Raw genomic sequence first — 20248 nt, 5'->3', positions numbered from 1 at the left:
TATGATTAAGAGTCTCTTATGGTTTGTCTCCCTCTCTGATCTCGTTTTATTTTTTCCTCTCTTCCCCTGTGATAAGCTTAACTCTTGAGAGCTCTGGAATGACAGGCAAATGCTCCCTCTTTGTTCCTCTTCTTCCCTCTGCATTGATGCTGAAAGAAAAGAAACGAATGAGGGGCTTGGACTCAATTCTTACTCTTTCCTCGCTAGGCATTATTCATGGATAGATCATTATTCATGGATAATTTTTCTATAATGCATTAATGGAGCTCTACATTCCTTCCCTTTTATTCATTTGTAAAGTGGATGAAAGTATTTTCTATTCTTTTCTTTTTTTTTTAGAAAACCTCACAGAAGGGTTTTCTGTGTAGGGTCCTCAGTTGATTTTCTTCAATTAGCAGACCTCTCCTGAGGAAGGGCACAAAATCTCAAATGGCATTTGCTCCAGAAGGTGGGATTCTCCTCCATGAGGACAGCACTAGGACTCTAGCACCTGATTAGAAACTCTCAGATTATCCCTAACACATAGGAAAGGCCGGGCCAACACACCTAGATGGGAGGGTGACTGGTGAACAAATGTTGAGGACTCTGTTCTCCCGGTTTTCTGAACTCTCGGAATAATTCAGTCCATGGCCCCTAAATTGCATGACTGGGTTTTCCCCAGAAACCCTGTACAGCACCCAGACAGGTGGTCTGTGGGTATTGGATAGAAGCTCTCATCTCTACTCTAGCCCTGCCCTGCACACGAGGGTGATTCTCTCTTCTTTCCTGAGAGTTTCTATCTCACTTGTCTCTCTGGGCAAACATAATTGATTTAGAAATGTGGGAAGAGGGATAGGAAAAAAAAAGACTCAATCCATGCTGGGGGTTGGCTCTCAGTTTCTCTAGGATAGTGGTTTGGGGGGGGGACAAAGAGTTTAAGGTGAACTCCTAGCCTCTCAGCCCAGCAGATCCCTTAACCCTCCAGCCCTTTCTAATCCCATCTCCCCGTGTGCCGTCCTCTTTTCCAGCTCCATCTTTATCATCATGTCAGATGTATAGCTCCTCATGCTATTCCCTATTCTTCCCACCCAGAACCTAGATATTAACAGTCCTTTGGCTCAGCTTGGACCCCACCAGTTCCACAGCCTTTGAAGGCCTAGGGTTGTCCTGGAGATTTTTGCTCATTTCCAGGGATTCATACTGGAGTCTTCAACTCCACCTTCTCTGCATAATCTGTTTTTGTCTTGCATCAACACAGGCATACACCTCATCCCACCCCCTTTAGTATCCCCAGAAGAATCCACTTTCATATAAAAGACCTAGTGAGCAATGCAGCCTTTGCTAAAGACAGTGCAGGAGTGACCCGAGGGAAAGAGGCCCAGGGCACACACCATGGCAAACAACTTCAAAATCCTCTCTGATTATTTTCCTCCCAAAGTCCCTTTTGTGTTGCTGTGCCCCTAAGGGCTCTCAACTCTCCCTCCTCCACCCACACAGCATCCCACCCTGCTGTCCCTTTCCCTTCTCTGCCAGGTGCCCTCCCTTTGCCCAGCATGGTCATTCTTCTCCCTGATTTTACAGAGCAATCCCCTCTCCCAAGGCCCTGCCCCAGCCTGCACACCCAAGCCCATCCCGACTTGAGGACTGGGAGAGGCCTTTAAGATATTCCAACTTTTAAAGAGAGTAGTTAGAGTTATTATGAAAATATATTTGGTTAGTTTTGAATCATGCCTATACTTACTGCTATGAAGTTTTCTTGATTTTCTTATCTACTTTCTATATTTTTACCAGAATCCCTATTAAAATCTTAATATTTTTGAGGTCATGTATTTCACATCACTATTCCATTTTTTTTCTTTTTACAGATCTTTTGAGGTAAATTATTTAAAATGTACAACTTGATGAGTTATGACACATACATATATACCAGTGAAACCATCACCACAATCAAGAATATGAGCAAATCAGTTAATTTTCTTTTGTGAAGTGATATTTTATTTTATGATTTTTAAAGATTTTATTTGAGAGAGAGCATGAGCAGAAAGAGGAGCAGAGGGACAAGCAGATTCTCCACTGAGCAAGGAGCCTGAAGTAGGGCTCGATCCCAGGACCCTGAGATCATGACCTGAGCCAAAATCAGACGCTTAACTGACTGAGCCACCCAGGTGCCCCTATTTTACTTTTTTAAAGATTTTATTTTATTTTTAAAAAAGATTTTATTTGTCATATTGAGAGAGAAAGAGAGCACAAGCAGGGGGAGTGGCAGGCAGAGGGAGAAGCAGGCTCCCTACTGAGCAGGGAGCCCGATGTAGGACTCTATCCTAGGACCCTGGCATCCTGACCTGAGCGAAAGGCAGACGCTTAACCGAATGAGCCACCCAGCTGTCCTTAAGATTTTATTTTTAAGTAACCTCTACACCCAGTGTGGGGCTCAAACTCACAAGCCTGAGATCAAGAGCCACACACTCTTCTGACTGAGACTGCCAGGTGCCCCTCATAAAACAGTAAGTTTTTTAGGTGCCCAGGGTGGGTCGTGTGGGCTGGGTGTCTTTATGATAATCACCTGTGACCAACAAAGAATAACCATCCCCTAAAAAGGAAGTAAGCCGTTGAAGGTGTTATCAATAGAGATGTTAAGAGGATTTAAGTCCCCTGGTTAGCTTTCTATAAAAGACCAACCCTAAAGGCCCTCGTTGGCAACCCTGTCGCAACCCTGTCGCAACCCTGTCTCACTCTTGAGAGCTTTTTCTGTATCTTAACTTAATAAATAAACTTCTATTGCTTTACTCACACACACACACACACACACAAAAAAAAAAAAACCCACAAAACAACAACAAACAGTAAGTTCCAGTCAAGTCCACCTGGGGGAAAAAAAAGTCCCAACTGAAGACTTAAAATAAACTGACCAGATTCGTACGAGATTGAGGAAGTGTGACCCGGCAGGCCCCAAAGGTGTGGGGATGGGATGCACAGAGTCTTACAGTAGGTCATTGGGACTGATGGTTAGTGGGGTCACTGCTGCTTCCACCCCTTGGTTCCCAGGGCATCTATGCTTCTTACTGGGGCACACCACCATAGAGCGGTCTCTGATTTAATGAATACACTATGTCCTGAAGGACGACACTCTTCCTTTCAGGGTGTTGCCTTAGAGATGGTACCTTTTGCCTTTAGAAGGGTTTCAGCATTCTATGAGGCTTCCTCCTCCGGGTGCAGTATGTGATATCAAACAGTGCATCCCATGGCCATGGGCTCATTCCCATTCCTCCTTTACTGTGAAGTTAATCCTCCTGTTCATATGCTATGCTCAGTGGGACTCCATGCCTGTAGGCCAGGCAGTCCTTATGATCATAGGGGGTCAAAAGTAACAGGATGAAGATAATGGAAATCATACAGAGAAAAGAGAGGGTGTCAATGTATAATAATAGGCAAAGGGAAAGGAAAAGGATTTTGTAGAATCAGAAAGTTAGTCTTATTCTGTCATCTTGGACAGAAGCTATCTACTTCCAAAGTCAGTACATTCTGGAAAATTCCTAAGAATCCTCAGTCTGAGGTCTCCTAGTGGAATGGATGTCTTGTAGTCAGGAGAAAGTGATGTGTGTTTTTTTAGTTGGCAAGCATATATTGGAGTTTTATGCTATGTCAGGTGTTTTAACAGACCCTTTCCATTGAGGTTCAAGGGCAGTTTTCCTTGATGTCTTTTCCGGAACATAAATCTCCATATTTCAGATCATACAGAGGCTGCTTAGGTGGGTGTTCGGCAACTGATAAAAATAAAGCAAAAGCAAAAAAAAGTTCATCCACCTTTCCCTCTTGCATGTCTGTTTCTCCCACCAGTTTCCCCAAGGACGAGAGCCATTTCTTAACCATATCTCTCTTCCTTTGTCTTCTCCAGAGACCCACACAGGGCCGGGTGCAGATAAATATTTAGAAAAAACTGTTGAACAGAATGGCATTGTGCCCACTTTGTTGCAGTGGGCTCGCTCTCAGCTAGCAGCCGCACATTCTTCCCGCGTGTCCAGCCCGGTGGATCTGTGCTGTGGCATGCACTGCTTGAGTCCTGAGAGACTGGCCAAATTCCAGGGCAGTATTCACTGCTTGATGAAGCCAGAAGAATGCCTGAAGCGGATGAGCACATTCCCATCCAGTGTGCAAATGGTAGTGAAATCACTGTAGCTTCCTGGGGGGAGTCAAACGCCATGACCCTAACCCCAGCAGGAAGATGCCGGTGGATACATTAATAGAAACAGATTTTCCAGAATACAGAGTCCTTTTGAATCTTACTCTACCCAGGGTCATTGCCACTGGAGTATAGCTTTATTGTTTTCCTTTAACTTGAACCTGGTGAGACCGCCTTTGTAAGAAAAGGTTTTCTGATATTCTCACTTGCTCAGTGGTGGAATGGCTGCCGTGGGAAGTTATGAGTTCCTTGCCTGGGGTGCTGGATAACTAACTGATTGGCAGAGATGTGGTGGAGGTGGACGGGACTCCCAGGCCCAAGATGCTACAAGTCCCATTGTCCCCAGGATGCTGCCAGTGGTACGCAATCTGATGCGGATTTCACAATGCAGTTTTGAGGTTAGTGATGCAAGTTCATTCAGGAGAAAATTGTGGCTGGTGAGACTGACCCCAGGCTGCTGCTTGGGGCTCAAAGGGCCTGACTCACGCTTCACAGCCCCTGCCAGCATTTCACAGGGAAGCAATGTTGTCTCTCGTTCGTCTTCCTCTGCTCGTTCCCTGAAGGTAGGCGACTGGTCTTCGGCCTTCCTCTCTTCATCCCGCACAACCCCCCTGGGAGATCTCAACCACACCCCTGGCTTCAACCTCTACCTCTGTGATGACAAATCCTAACGCTGTGTCTCCAGCCTTGACCTCATCCCGTAGCAACAGACCCATCTAAGCAACAGTTTATTGAACATCTCCATCTTGTCATCCTACATTGCAAACACAACGTGTCCCAAAGTAGGCTGTTTTCTCCTGCCTTTAAACCTGGCACTCTTCACCCAGCCAGCCACCCCACACAGAAACCTTCCTCCATCTCCCTCTTTAAAAAAAAAAAAAAAAACCAATGTATTTATTTAATATATTCATCACAAGGGCTCAACGAGAGACTTAATTTAAAAAACAGAAACAAAACAAAAATGACACCACAGCTTAAGATACAGAGTCCTAGACAGAAATGAAGAGAAAGACTATCTAAGGAGAAAATAAAAAGACAACACAGAGAGGCTGGACAGTTAGGGATCTTGGCTGGAGACCTGCTTTGAGTAGGTTTCTTGAAGATACTTCTTAAAGGCTGTGGGGTTTTTCCAGAGCTCGGCAGCATGCGTGTTCAAAGGACTATCAATGTTTGGTTCTCCTAGCAGGCTCTGGATGGACAGCAGGATGGTCCTGACATCATACAGGGCAGACCACTTGTCCTTCAGGATGTCCAGGCAGATGTTCCCCTGGGTGTCCACGTTGGGGTGGTAGCAGGGTGAGGAACTTCACCCTGGGCGCGTTGTAAGGGTAGCCACTGGGGAACCCCAGGAGAGCTTATACCTCAGGTCTTCATACACTGTGCCTGCTGCCCTATGGATGGTCCCAACCCTTTTGAAAAGGTTGTCGGATTCAGGGAAGGCAGAGATGCCTTTGTCACCAGACGTCATGAGGGTCATCAGCTCCTGCTGTAGCCTCTTGCCCACGGGACCCCAGGCGGCGCCCCCGCTGGGCTTGGCTCCTTTGCGGGCAGCGGCGACGCTGGTGGCAGCTGGGTCGCGGTTCTGGGAGGCCATCCCGGGCGGCACGGAGAGGGAGACAGGAACTGGGAGAGCACTACTGCAACTGCCCCTCCATCTCCCTCTTAAGTCCACTTCTACCTTGCATTCATGTTCTGTGTATTCACCCCTTCAGTGCCTCTTTTTATCAGCCTGTTTTATTCTAGTTCTATCGCCACTGATTTCATTACCCCTCTCCTGGGCCTTAATGTCTGACGTCATGACGGGTCCTTTCGTGCCAGCTCCCTCTTTTCTTTTTCTTTTTCTTTTTAAGATTGTATTTATTTATTTGACAGAGAGATAGAGAGCACAAGTAGGCAGAGAGAGAGGGAGAAGCAGACTCTCCGACTCTCCATTGAGCAGGGAGCCCGACGCGGGGCTCGATCCCAGGACCCCGGGATCATGACCTGAGCCGAAGGCAGCCGCTTAACTGACTGAGCCACCCAGGCGCCCCTAGCTCCCTCTTTTCTAACCACCCCACTCTATGCTGCCGCCAGAGTGACTAGCCTTCAGCCTGGGTGGGATCATGGCACTCCCCTCCAAACAAACAAGCGTAAAACGTAAAAAAGACCGACAATATCAAGTGTTGGCAAGGATCTAGAATTCCCAGAACTCCCATGCATTGCCTGTGAGAGTGTAAATGGACAGAACAGCTTTGCAAAACTAACTGTGTCTATTCACATAGATATGTGCATACCCTATGACCCTATAGCTCTACTGCTGGGTAGGTACCCAACAAATGTACATCCAGACAAGCACCAAAAGACATGTGCAGCAAGATTTACAGCCCCTACCTGGGAACTACCCAATGCTTGTTAATAATTATGATACATTCACACAATGGCATATTAGCAATGATAAAGAACAAAATACATTTATGTAGAACCACATGACGAGTCTTGAAAACATTATGTTGCGTGAAAGAAGCCAAATGCAAGAAAATAGGGAAAACTAATGTATGATGTTAAAGTCAGGATAGTGGTTTGTCTTGTGATTGGGTAGTTCCTAAAAGGGGGCCAACAGGGATTTGGGGATTTGTTTCTTTAGCTGGATGATACTTACATAGGTGTGGTCAGTTTGTGAAAATGTTTATGATTTTCTGTATGTATGCTATATTTCAAAAAAAGTTTACTAAAACACACCCACCCACACATACACACCAAAACAAAATTGCTTCCATGTTCCTGGCACCCAGAGGAAACATTTCCAAACCCTGGCCGAACATTCAGTGTTCTCAGTGGTATGACCCAGTCTACCAGGCACCTCCTTCCCCCTGTGACATGTGTGTCATCCACACTAGGTGACTCCTTGATCTCCTCATACATCTCTGTGCCCATGCTTTTGCAGTTCCTTCCGCCTAGAATTCCTTTCTCTATTTGGCTTTTTGCTGAAAATGCCGTCTCCTCTGTGAGGCCTCCCCTGATTTCTCAGACCAACCAGATCTTTCCTGGTGTTGCATTCCCATGGCATTCTGCTTTCCTTCTCTCAAAGCTCTTAGTTCCCTCTGCTTGCATGTTTCCTTGACTGGAGATAAACCTTGAAGGTGGTAGGAACAGTGTCTCATTCACCTTTGTGAAACCTCCTAGGGCCAGTGCTATGTCTGCTACAGTGCTTGAGCTAACAAATGTTTGACAAATAATTGTGTGCTCTGAGTTAAGCCACAGTCCGTACTGCCAGAAAGCCAAGACGCCCAGCATGCCTGCAAAAAAGCTTTTGCCAAGATCCAAGTCCCTTTGCAAGTAAACACATCCCACCATCCTTTATTCGCTGCTGACAGCCAAGTAGATGTAAATATGTTGTGCAGCATTGTGGGCGTGTCCAATTAGACTCGGTTAGACGGAGCAGCCCCACTAACATGAATAAGCCGTGCAAATATGTGGTTAATGACCATGTCGCTCCGTGTCAATTCTTAATCCCAGATAATTAGCAGATAGATAATTGGTAGAAGAATGGGAGGTGCTGATGGATGTCCCATCACTTGGGTGAAGCTAATGATCCTCTGTGGATTAAGACCCACCCTCTGTACGTGTTGATGGCTCCTATTTGAAATGCTCCTTTTGAAAGGGCCTAGATCCAAGAGGTGTCAGGAACTCCAGAGCAGGGCGTAGGCATCCGCACTAATTCCCGGGCTGCTTCCATGGAAGGTGGGTAGATGGGCCTCATTGCTGCCATCCTAGTGTAGACAGACAGCTCAGAGTCCTGTACGGCCCCTGACTTGGTGGGTAATCCTGAGTAGATTTTTTTCTCCTCACTTGGTTTTACCGTTTATCTAATGGCAAAAGGTGGAAAGGATGGGAGGGCATGTTGATTCGGGAACCCATTGTAGATAAGCATTTCCCTTTTCTGTTCTTCTTGGTTACATTAGTTAGCATAGTTAGCTGGCCTGGATGATAGGATGCTTTGGAGGGGACATTCTGGGGGAGAAAGAAGTGTCTGAGATGTGAGCTGACAATACCTTACATGAGCTGAGGCAAGGCCAGCTAGCTGTCCACCAAGATGGCGCACCTAGTTCCACAGTATTGAGGCATCACTGGGATGAAGCTGGCCAGCTAATGACTCTGTTTTCCAGGCCCCTGTGCACTGAGCTGGGGTCTTGGGAGTGGTTCTCACTAGTGGAAGGTGAGTGTAAGTGATGTGTGTCACTTCAGGGCCTCGCTGTGAAGAAGAGGGTGCTCATTTGCCACATGGAGAGTCACCTGGCGATCGGGAACACCCTAGATGGACTGTTCACAAGTGGAAAATAAAATCCTGTGTGTCAAAATTTCAAAATTCTGGGGGTTTATTCGTTACAGAAGTGAGAGGTCCCTGACTAGGTAGGTAATCAAGGAATCAGTTTTTTCCCATGAAGCTGATACTGAGAGCTGGAAAAGGAAATTCACTTAGAGTCCACAAATATTTACTAAGCACTCTCTCTGTATCAGGTGCTGTACCTACTTACTGTATGTAGGTACCATGTTGAGTGACTGATTTGGGATAAAATGAGTCAATGTAAAGGAAAATATCAAGCAAATATTAGTATTGTTTGCATGAAGATATGGCAAAAAAACAAGAAGGTGGCCTTGAATGACTGGAGGGTCAACACTGACTTATATCAGACTATATCTGGCACATAGTAGGTGATTTTTCTATACTGGTAAGCTCCTCTGTCCCAGGACAATGTTAGACAGTCGGGATACAGAGTGAATAAGTCACTGCTCTGTCCTCAAGGTGCTCATAGCCTAGAGCAGTGGTTCTCCATAAGGGATGATTTTAACCCTTTGTGGACATTTGGTAATGTCTGGAGATACTTTTGGCTGTCACAGTGGGATGGGGCTAGGGAAGAAGGGAGGAGGTATTGGCATCTAGTGGGTAGAGGCCAGAGATACTGCCAAATGTCCTACAGTGCATAAGACAGTCCCCTAAAACAAAATATTATCTGGACTCAAATCTCAGTAATGCTGAGGTTGAAAAACTGGTTAGTGGAATCCTAAAGAACAGAGGGGTAAAGAGATGAATCTGCTAGATGCTTCAAATGTATGGAGACAAACACCCAATGTAGTGCTTTTATGGGGTAACAAAGATCCATTTCTACTGGGGAGATTCTGTAAGGGCCTTAGGGGATGTTGGATGTGAGTGGGCTACAGATTGGACTATCCCAAGGGACATACAGGAGAGAGAGGCACCCCAGGGAATGTCACTGAGCAACTTGCCAAAGCTGAAAGAGATGAGCCCCAATTCCAGTTGTGAATTAGGTCAGTGGAAGCACTGATTGGGTGGGCCTGGGATAATGGGTGCGAAGATGCTTTGTAAAGGGTAAAATTTGGGCCATGACAACAGTTATTATAAAGAAATGGACTAGATGTTGGAGGTTGATTTGGATTTAGAAGTTTTAACCTTTTAAACTCCTGTCTAATGATTTTGTTGCCATAGACAATCTTTTTTGTCCTGAACCGGTGGTAAATTTCTCTTTCAAGAAGTTCTCCTCCAGTGAGCTAGTAGCACCAGGTTACAGAAACCCAAGGAGTGCCACTTCCATTGGCTGGAAGACCAATTCTATAGACAGTTGTGTGCATGGTGACCCTGGAGTCACACACCCTGGCAGCCCTGGGTTCAACAACTTTTACATTTGACAAACCATTCACATTCATGAGAATGGAACTTAAAGGAAGCTCTGCAGTGGAAACAGGTGTAAAAGAGTGAGTTCTAGACTCAGGAGGCCAGTTTTGAGTCCATTACCATAGGTGGTTAGGTCACACTTTTTGAGCTTTAGTTAGTAAGAAATTTATATAGAATGTGGAACCCAAGACTTTTGAACCTAAATCCAGTGTTCTTAAAAAAAAAAAAAGGTTTTGGTGAAATATATCAAACATATAAAAGAGAAAGTTGGTACAATATTCTTCTCCTCCTCCACCACCACCACCACCACCATCATCATCATCATCATCATCATCATCATCAAAAAGGAGCATCCTTGAACCAACCACCCGACATAAGAGATCAGAACAATTATCATAGACCCCCTGTGGTTCCTCTCCCCTATTGCTTCCTAGTTCCTCTCAGACCAAGATAACTACTAACAAGAATTTTGTGCTAATCACTCTCATGTATTTCTTTGTAATTGTACCATGATGGTACAGAGGACTGACATTCAGCCCGTTGCTCAGATACAGCATTTCCCACTGTTTACAGCTGGTGTCTGTTTGGGTTGGCTGGGTGTCCACTCTGGTTGGTGCCTGTTCTGAATAGTCAGCAAATTTCTAATATCACTCCTATATGTGTGAATCTGTAAACAAGAACTGTATTGTTTTGTTTTATCCATTTAGCGTTTTTGTGAATGGAATCGTAAGGCATGTATTCATCTGTGCCTTTTCTTTATCATGCTCAACATTTTGTTTTTAAGATTCATCCATTTTGGGGGCACCTGGGTGGCTCAGCCATTAAGTGTCTGCCTTCGGCTCTGGTCATGATCCCAGGGTCCTGGTCAGGCTCCCTGTTCAGCAGGGGAGCCTGCTTCTCCCTCTCACACTCCCCTTGCTTGTGTTCCCTGTCTCGATGTCTCTCTGTCTGTCAAATAAGTAAATAAAAATTTTTTTTAAAGTCTTAAAAAAAAAGATTCATCCATTTTGATGTTTCTAGGTATAGTTCATTCATTTTCACTTCCAAGCAGTATTGCATTGTATGAATACACCATTATTTATGCACTCTGATTTGATGGATATTTGTGGGTTTTTTTCCCAGTTATTTAGTACCATGAATGTATTGCTATGAATATTCTTGTACACATCTTCTGACGTACATTTGCAAGATGTGCTGCATCTGTGTTTATGTTTTTTCCTTAACTAATTGTATTTATTTGAGTCTTCTCTCCTTCTTTCTCTCAATCTCTTTCTCTTTTTATTAATCTCATCAGAAGTTTGTCTAGTTCATTAAGCTTTTCAAAAATATGGATTTTACTTTTGTTGATCTCTCTATTGTATTTTTATATTGTATTCTTTCTCTTATCTATTTATCTTCTACTTTTTGGGATTTATTATTGTTACAATTTTTAATTTCTAATATTAGAATGCTTAGCTAATTAATTTTGAATACTTTCTTTTTTTAAATAAGATTTTACTTATTTATTTATTTGAGAGAGAGAGTGAGCACATGCGCAAGAGAGAGCACAGACAGGGGTAGGGGTAAAGGGAAAGGGAGAAGCAGACTCTCCTACTGAGCAGGGAGCCCAACGTAGGCTCGATCCCAGGACCTCAGGATCATGACCTGAGCTGAAGGCAGACGCTTAACCTACTGAAGCAGCCAGGTGCCTTTGAATACTTTCTTTTTTAAGGTAGATATTAAGGCTCTAATTTTCCCTCAAAATGCCACTTCAGCTCCATCCCTCAGGTTTTGATATGCGATATTTTAGTCATGGTTTGATCTTAAATATTTTTCAATTTCTGTAAGATTTTTTTCTTTGAGTTGTTTACAATTGTTTTAAATTTTTCAAACATGTAGTGTTCTGTAATTATTTTTTTGTTATTGATTCTTAACTTAAATACATTGTGGTCAGAGTTGATGGTCTGACACCAATCCTTTGCGTCTTCTTCTGTAGGTTAGCACCTGGTCAGTATTTGTAAATGTTCCAAGTGTGCAAACAAGGAATGTGTTTTCTTCTTTTTTTCTTAAAGATTTTTTTTTTAATTCATTTGTCAGACAGAACACAAGCAGGGGGAGTGGCAGGCAGAGCAGGCAGAGGGAGAAGCATGCTTCCCGCTGAGCTAGGAGTCCCATACAGGACTCGATCCCAGGACCCTGGGATCATGACCTGAGCCAAAGGCAGATGCTTAACCAACAGAGACCCCCAGGCTTCCCAGGAATGTGTTTTCTTCTTTTGCTGGGTGCCATATTCCATGAATGACAGGCTTACTAACTGAGTTGTTCAAGTATTCCTTATCCTTATTGATAGTTTTTGTTTGCTTTATCTTTTATTACTGAGAGAGATGTGCTCTCTGTGATGGTGTATTTGTTAAAATCTCTTTTAGTTCTGCCAACTTTTGCTCTGTATTTTAAAGTTATGTTGTTAGATGCATACAAGTTTAGAATTACTATCTTCCTGGTGATTTGAAAGTGTTATTATTACAAGGTGACCCACCTTATTTCTTGTGAGGGTTTTTTTATTTTTTGCCATGAAATATATTTTGCCTGATATTATCACTGATATTGTCAGGTTAATTAACCTGACATATTTTTATATTAAACCTTAATACCTTTAGATAATTATGGACTCATATGCACTTGTAAAAAATAATACAGAGAGATCCTTGAACAGCACGGCATCACTAAGCTGTTCTCTACTACTGTAATTTTTTCATTTCAAAAATGGTATTATATTGGGGCGCCTGGATGGCTCAGTCGTTAGGCATCTGCCTTCGGCTCAGGTCATGATCCCGGGGTCCTGGGATCGAGCCCCGCATCAGGCTCCCTGCTCAGCGGGAAGCCTGCTTCTCCCTCTCCCACTCCCCCTGCTTGTGTTCCCTCTCTTACTGTATCTCTCACTGTCAAATAAATAAAATCTTTTAAAAAAATGATACTATAAATGGAATTATACAGCATGTAACCTATTGGGATTGGCTTTTCTTTCACTCAGCATAATTCTATAGAGGCTCATCCAAGTTATTATGTGTATTGATAATTCATTCCTTTTTATTGCTAAGTAATATTCCATGGTATGGATGTACTAGAGTTTAACTATTTACCTATTGAAAGACATCTGGGTTTTTTTATAGTTTTTTTTTTCTATTATGAATAAACTGCTATAAACATTCCTGTACAGGTTTTAGTGTAAACGTAAGTCTTTATTTCTGTGGGATAAATGCCCAAGAGTGCAATTGCTGAGTGTATGGTTGTTTCATGTTTAGCTTTATAATAAACTGCCAAATTGTTTTCCAGACTAGCATCACTGTTAGTGATCCAATTTCTCTGACTCCTGGCCAGGATTTGTGTTGTCACTATTTGTTTTATTTTAGTCATTGTGATAAGTATGCAGTGATATGTCATTGTGGTTTTAATTTGCATTTCCCTAATGGCTAATGATGTTGAACATCTTTTCATGTGCTTATTTGCCATCTGTATATCATCTTTGGTGCAATATTTCTTTTACTCATTTTCTAGTTGGATTTTTTTTCCTTATTGTTGAGTTTTGAGAGTTGTCTGTATATTCTAGATCTAAGTCTTTAGTCAAATTGTGGTTTGAAAATATTTTCTTCCAGTTTGTAGTTTATCTTTTCTTCCTTTTAACAGTCTTTCACAGACAAATGTTTTTCATTTTAATAAAGTCCTATTTAGCAATTTTTTCTTTTATGGATTGTACTTTTGTTGCCAAGTTTGTTTTGTTTTTTTAAAAGATATTATTTATTTATTTATTTGACAGACAGAGCACAAGTAGGCAGAGCGGCAGGCAGAGGGAGAGGGAGAAGCAGGCTCTCTGCCGAGCAGGGAGCCCGATGTGGGGCTCAATCCCAGGACCCTGGGATCATGACGTGAGCCAAAGGCAGCCGCTTAACCAACTGAGCCACCCAGGCGCCCCCTTTTGCTGCCAAGTTTAAGAAACTTTTTGTCTGCCTAGTCCTACATCCCAAAGATTTTCTCCCATCTTTTTTCTTTCTTTTTTTTTAAAGATTTTATTTATTTATTTGAGAGAGAGAGAATGAGAGAGAGCACATGAGAGGGGGGAGGGTCAGAGGGAGAAGCAGACTCCCCGCCGAGCAGGGAGCCCGATGCGGGACTCCATCCAGGGACTCCAGGATCATGACCTGAGCCGAAGGCAGTCGCTTAACCAACTGAGCCACCCAGGCGCCCCTCTCCCATCTTTTTTCTAAAAGTTTTAGAGTTTCACATTTTCTGTTTAAGTCTATTATCCATTTTAAGTTAATTTTTATATAAAGTATGAGAATTAGATTGAGGTGTTTTTGTTGTTTTGTTTTGTTTTGTGGGTATCCAATTGCTACAACACCATTTGTTGAAAAGGCCATCTTTCCTCTATTGAATTGCTTTTGCACCTTTGTCAAAAATAACTTCGTGATATTTGTGTCGATATATTTTGAGGTTCTCTATTTTTTTCATTGATATGTGTCTTTCCCTCTATTAGTACCACACACTCTTGATTACTATAGTATATAAGAAGTCTTGAAATTGGGTAAATGATTCCTCTCACTTTGCAATGGACTAAATGTTTATGTCCTCTCAAAATTCTTTGGTTGAAGTCCTATCCCCCAATGTGAGGGTATTAGGAGGTGGGAGCTTTGGAAGGTAATTAGGCCATGAGGGTGAAGCCCTCATGAATGAGATTAGCGCTCTTATAAAAAGACCCCGAAGAGCCCTCTCATCATCTATACACCACATGGGGATACAATGATAAGTTGGCAAAATGCAGTCTGGAAGAGGGCTCTCACCAGAACCCAACCACACTGGTGCCCTGATCTCAGACTTTCAGCTTCCAGAACTGTCAGAAATAAATTCTTATTATTCATAAGCCATCCAGTGTACAGTATTTTGTTATAGTAGCCCAAACTGAACAAGATATACTTTATTCTTTTTCTCAAAATTATTTTCACTATTCTAATTCCATTAGAATACATTTTACATACATTTTAGAAGAATCTTGTCTATATCAATAAAAGCTCTGGTTGGGATTTTGATAGGAATTACATTAAATCTGTAAATCAATTTGGGGAGAATTGATAGCTTCGTATGTTGAGTTTTCCAACCATGAATATGGCATGTCTCTCCATTTCTTTAGATTTTCTTTGATTTCATCAGGATTTTAGAGTTTTTAGCATACAAGTTCTGTACATGTTTTGTTAGATTTACACATAAATTTTTGAGTGATTGTATTTTTAATTTTAATGTCCACATTTTCATTGTTGGTACATAGAAATCTATGGGGGGGGTATGTTTACATTGTATCCTGTGACCTTGCTGGGCTCACTTACTAGTTCTAAGAGCTTTTCTTTCTTCCTTCCTTTCTTTATCTTCCTTCCTTCCTCCTTCCCTCCCTCCCTTCCTTCCTTCTTTTCCTTTTTTTTTTTTTGAGATTTTATTTATTTATTTGACAGAGAGAGAGCACAAGTAGGCAGAGCGGCAGGCAGAGGGAGAGAGAGAAGAAGGCTCCTCGCCGAGCAGAGAGCCCGACGCGGGCCTTGATCCCAGGATCCTGGGATCACAACCCGAGCCAAAGGCAGACGCTAAACCCACGGAGCCACCCAGGCACCCACCTTTCCTTCCCTTCCCTTCCCTTCCCTTTTTTTTTCTTTTCTTTTTGTAGAGTCTTTGGGTTTTTCAAAGTAGATAATCATGTCATCTGAAAATAGGAACAGTTTTATTTTTTCTTTTCCAATCTGCATGCCTCTTATTTCATTTTCTTGCCTTTTTGCATTGGCTAGAACTTCCAGTACTATGTTGAACAAGAGCGATGAGACTGGGCATCTTTGCCGTGATCTTGATTCCAAGAAAAATAGTCTTTCACCATTAAGTATAATGTTAGCTATAGGTTTTTGGTAGACATTCTTTATTTTAAGTTGAGGAAGTTCCTCTTTCTTCCGATTTTTCTGAGAGTTTTTATCATAAGTGGGTGTTAATTTTATCAAATGCTTTTCTGCATTGATTGATATAATTACGATTTTTTCTTCTTTAGCCTGTCAATATGGTGGACTACAATGATGAATTTTTGAATGTTGAACTAGCTTTGCATCTCTGAAATAAAATCTGATTGGTCATACTTATAATTCTTTTCATATTGCTGAATTCTATTTGCTAATATTTTATTAAAGACTTTTCTGTCTATATTTATGAGGACTGGTGGTCTATAGTTTATATAGGTATGTATATAGTTCATATGTATGTATAAATATACATGTATATTTGATACAACCTTTATCTGATTTTGATATCAGGGTAATACTAACTTCATAAAATGAATTGGGACATATTTCTTTTTCTTCTCTTCAGGGAAGAGAGTATATAATTGTATTAATTCTTTAAAAATTTGGTGGAATTTTCCAGTGAAATTATCTGGGCCCAGAAATCTCTTTTTTGGAAGTTTTAAAAAATCACAAATTCAGTCTTCTTTATCTTTATCATGCTATTCAAATGATCCACTTCATATTGGGTGAGTTGTAGTAATTTTTGTCTTTTGAGGAATTGGTCCATTTTATCTAAGTTGTCAAATTTATGTGTTTTGTGTTTATAGAATTTCCTTATTATCTTTTTGATGTCTGTGGTGTCTGTAGAGATATCCTTTGTTTCATTCCTGATGTTGGTGATTTGTCTATTCTCTCTTTTTCCCTTGATCAATCTTGCTAGAGGTTTGTCAATTTTAGTCATCTTTTCAAAGAACCAGCTCTTTTTTCCTTGATTTTTCTCTATTGTTTTTGTTTCCAATTTCTGCTCTTATCTTTATTATTTCCTTCCTTCTATTCACTGGGGTTCATTTTGTTCTTCTCTTTCTATCTTCTTGAAGTAGGACCTTAGGTTATTGATTTGAGATTTCTCCTCTTTTCCAGTGTATGCATTTAGTGTATAAATTTCACTCTCAGCACTGCTTTTGCTGTGTCCCATAACTTTTTATATATTATATTTCATTTTCTTCTTTTTAAAAGATTTTATTTATTTGAGAGAGAGAGAGAGAACGAGCAGGTGGAGGGGCAGAGGGAGAAGCAGACTCCCGGCTGAGCAGGGAGCCCAATGTGGGGCTCTATCCTAGGACCCTGAGATCATGACCTGAACTAGAGGCAGACGCTTAACCGACTGAGCCACACGGGTGCCTCCACTTTCATGTTTAAAAAAAAAATTCGCCGAGACTTTCTTTTACCCATTGAGATTTTTTTGTTTTTTCATTTTTTGTAATCTCTATACCCAGCATGGAGCTTGAACTCATGACCCCAAAATCAAGAGTTGCATGCTCTACCGACTGAGCCAGCCAGATACCCCCCTTTTACTCTTGAGTTTTTAGAAGTGTGCTGTGTAGTTTCCAAGTGTTTAGAGATCTACCTGATATCTTTCTCAGAGAACTTTGGAGAGCTTACTCTATATGATTTCAATTCTCTTACATTTGTTGAGGGTTTTTTTTTACGGCCCAGGATATGGACTATTCTGGTACATGTTCCATAGGCATTTGAAAAGCATGTGTATTCTACTGATGCTGGGTGGAGTTCTACAAGTGTTAATTAGATCCTATTTTGGTATTGTTGAGTTGTTCTATATCCTTCTGATTTTCTGTGTAGGTGTTCTACCAATTATTGAGAGAGGGATATTGAAGTCTCCAATTCTATTTGTGAATTTGTCTTTCAGTTCTATCAATTCACTTCACATATTTTGTAACTCTGTTGTTTGGTGCATATCCATTTAGGATTTTTTTTTAGATTTATTTATTTATTTTAGAGAGTGAGAGCGGGGAGGCGCGGAGCGGCAGAGGGAGAGAATGTCAAGCAGACACCCCACCTGAGTGTGGAGACCAATGCAGTGTTTGATTCTCACGACCCTAAGATCATGACCTGAGCCAAAAATCAAGAGTCAGAGGCTTAACTGACTGAGCCACCCAGATACCCCCCATTTAGGATTTCTAAGTGTTCTTGTTGGGTATTTTTATTTTGTTATTTTGTTTGTTTGTTTGTTTTGGTATTATGTAATGTACCTCTCTGTCCCTAGTAATTTTCTTTGCTCTGAAGTTTACTTCTTTTTTCTAAAGATTTTATTTATTTATTTGAGAGAGAGAGACTGAGAGAGAGAGCACCTGAGAGGGGGGAGGGTCGGGAGGGTCAGAGGGAGAAGCAGACTCCCTGCCCAGCAGGGAGCCCGATGTGGGACTCGATCCAGGGACTCCAGGATTATGACCTGAGCCGAAGGCAGTCACTTAACCAACTGAGCCACCCAGGCGCCCTGAAGTTTACTTTATATGATATTAATACAGTCCTTCTGTTTTGGTTTGTTCTTTTAAGATTATTTATTTATTTATTTGAGAGAGAGCAGAGCAAGCGAGAGAGAACACGAGTGGGGGGAGGGGCAGAGGGAGAGGGAGAAGCAGGATCCCCACTGAGCAGGAAGCCCCACTTGGGGCTCCATCCAGGAGGATCATGACCTGAGCCCAAGGCAGATGCTTAACTGACTGAGCCACCCAGGCACCCTTGGTGTGGTTTTTTTGATTAATATTTGCATGATACATATTTTTGATCCTTACTTTCCACTTGCCTATATTGCTGTATTAGAAAGAGTTTCTTCAGAGGAGCATAGAGGAAAGGAGGGGAAAATAAAACAAGATGAAATCAGAGAGGGAAACAAACCATAAGAGACTCTTAACCATAGGAAACAAACTGAGGGTTGCTGGAGGGGAGGGGGTTGGGAAAATGGGGTAACTGGGTGATGGGCATTAAGGAGGGCATGTGATGTAATGAGCACTGCCTGTTATATAAGACTAATGAATCACTGGCTGGAGCTGCGAGCGCAGCCTGGTGAGCAGGTGGCTGGAGGCGCGGCGCTGGGGGGCGCCGAGGCCCAGGGGCCACCGGAGCCTGTGGGAACCCATCCTGGTCATCTCCCCTCGCCCCCCACCCTGTCGCCGGCAGCGGTCCCTGTGGCACAGACGTCCGGCGCATGAGAAAAAGGTCTCTTCTGATTTGTTTAGTGTATATTTTTCTGTGGTTGTTGTTACCCTGTTAGCATTTTGTTCTCTCATTCATCTATTCTCTTCTGGACAAAATGACAAGACAGAAAAACTCACCTCAAAAAAAAGAACAAGAGGCAGTACCAACTGCCAGGGACCTAATCAATACAGACATTACTAAGATGTCGGAACTAGAGTTCAGAATGACGATTATAAAGATACTAGCGGGGAGGAGGCGAGAAGATGGCGGACGACCCCAGTGCTGCCGACAGGAACGTGGAGATCTGGAAGATCAAGAAGCTCGTCAAGAGCTTGGAGGCGGCCCGCGGCAGTGGCACAAGCATGATATCATTGATCATTCCTTCCAAAGACCAGATTTCATGAGTGGCAAAAATGTTAGCAGATGAGTTTAGAACTGCATCTAACATTAAGTCACGAGTAAACCGCCTTTCAGTCCTGGGAGCCATTACGTCTGTACAACAAAGACTCAAACTTTATAACAAAGTACCTCCAAATGGCCTGGTTGTTTACTGTGGTACAATTGTTACAGAAGAAGGAAAAGAAAAGAAAGTCAACATTGACTTTGAACCTTTCAAACCAATTAATACGTCATTGTATTTGTGTGACAACAAATTCCATACAGAGGCTCTGACAGAACTACTTTCAGATGACAGCAAGTTTGGCTTCATTGTAATAGATGGTAGTGGTGCACTTTTTGGCACACTCCAAGGGAACACGAGAGAAGTCCTGCACAAATTCACTGTGGATCTCCCAAAGAAACATGGTAGAGGAGGTCAATCAGCCTTGCGTTTTGCTCGTTTAAGAATGGAAAAGCGACATAACTATGTTCGGAAAGTAGCTGAGACTGCTGTACAGCTGTTTATTTCTGGGGACAAAGTGAATGTGGCTGGTCTTGTTTTAGCTGGATCAGCTGACTTTAAAACTGAACTAAGTCAATCTGATATGTTTGATCAGAGGTTGCAATCAAAAGTTTTAAAATTAGTTGATATTTCCTATGGTGGTGAAAATGGATTCAACCAAGCTATTGAGTTATCTACTGAAGTTCTCTCCAACGTGAAATTCATTCAAGAGAAGAAATTAATAGGACGATACTTTGATGAAATCGGCCAGGACACGGGCAAGTACTGTTTTGGAGTTGAAGATACACTAAAGGCTTTAGAAATGGGAGCTGTAGAGATTCTAATAGTCTATGAAAATCTGGATATAATGAGATATGTTCTTCATTGCCAAGGCACAGAAGAGGAGAAAATTCTCTATCTAACTCCAGAACAAGAGAAGGATAAATCTCATTTCACAGACAAAGAGACAGGACAAGAACATGAGCTGATTGAGAGCATGCCCCTGCTGGAATGGTTTGCTAACAACTATAAAAAATTTG

At 42.2% G+C, this 20248-nt stretch overlaps 2 pseudogenes; one reads left to right on the top strand and one right to left on the bottom strand.

The window, feature by feature from the left end:
- Positions 1 to 5035: 5035 nt before the first annotated feature.
- Positions 5036 to 5803, bottom strand: LOC102729557 (ubiquitin-conjugating enzyme E2 C pseudogene; annotated as a pseudogene).
- A 13262-nt stretch (positions 5804 to 19065) lies between these two features.
- Positions 19066 to 20247, top strand: LOC102729257 (eukaryotic peptide chain release factor subunit 1 pseudogene; annotated as a pseudogene).
- Position 20248: the final 1 nt, after the last annotated feature.

Source organism: Leptonychotes weddellii, chromosome 14, assembly GCF_054177405.1.
Source record: "Leptonychotes weddellii isolate Sample4059 chromosome 14, ASM5417740v2, whole genome shotgun sequence".
Classification (NCBI taxonomy): Eukaryota; Metazoa; Chordata; class Mammalia; order Carnivora; family Phocidae; genus Leptonychotes; species Leptonychotes weddellii.
Note: the sequence above shows the minus strand (reverse complement) of the source record. Positions and strands in the feature narration are given on the sequence as shown.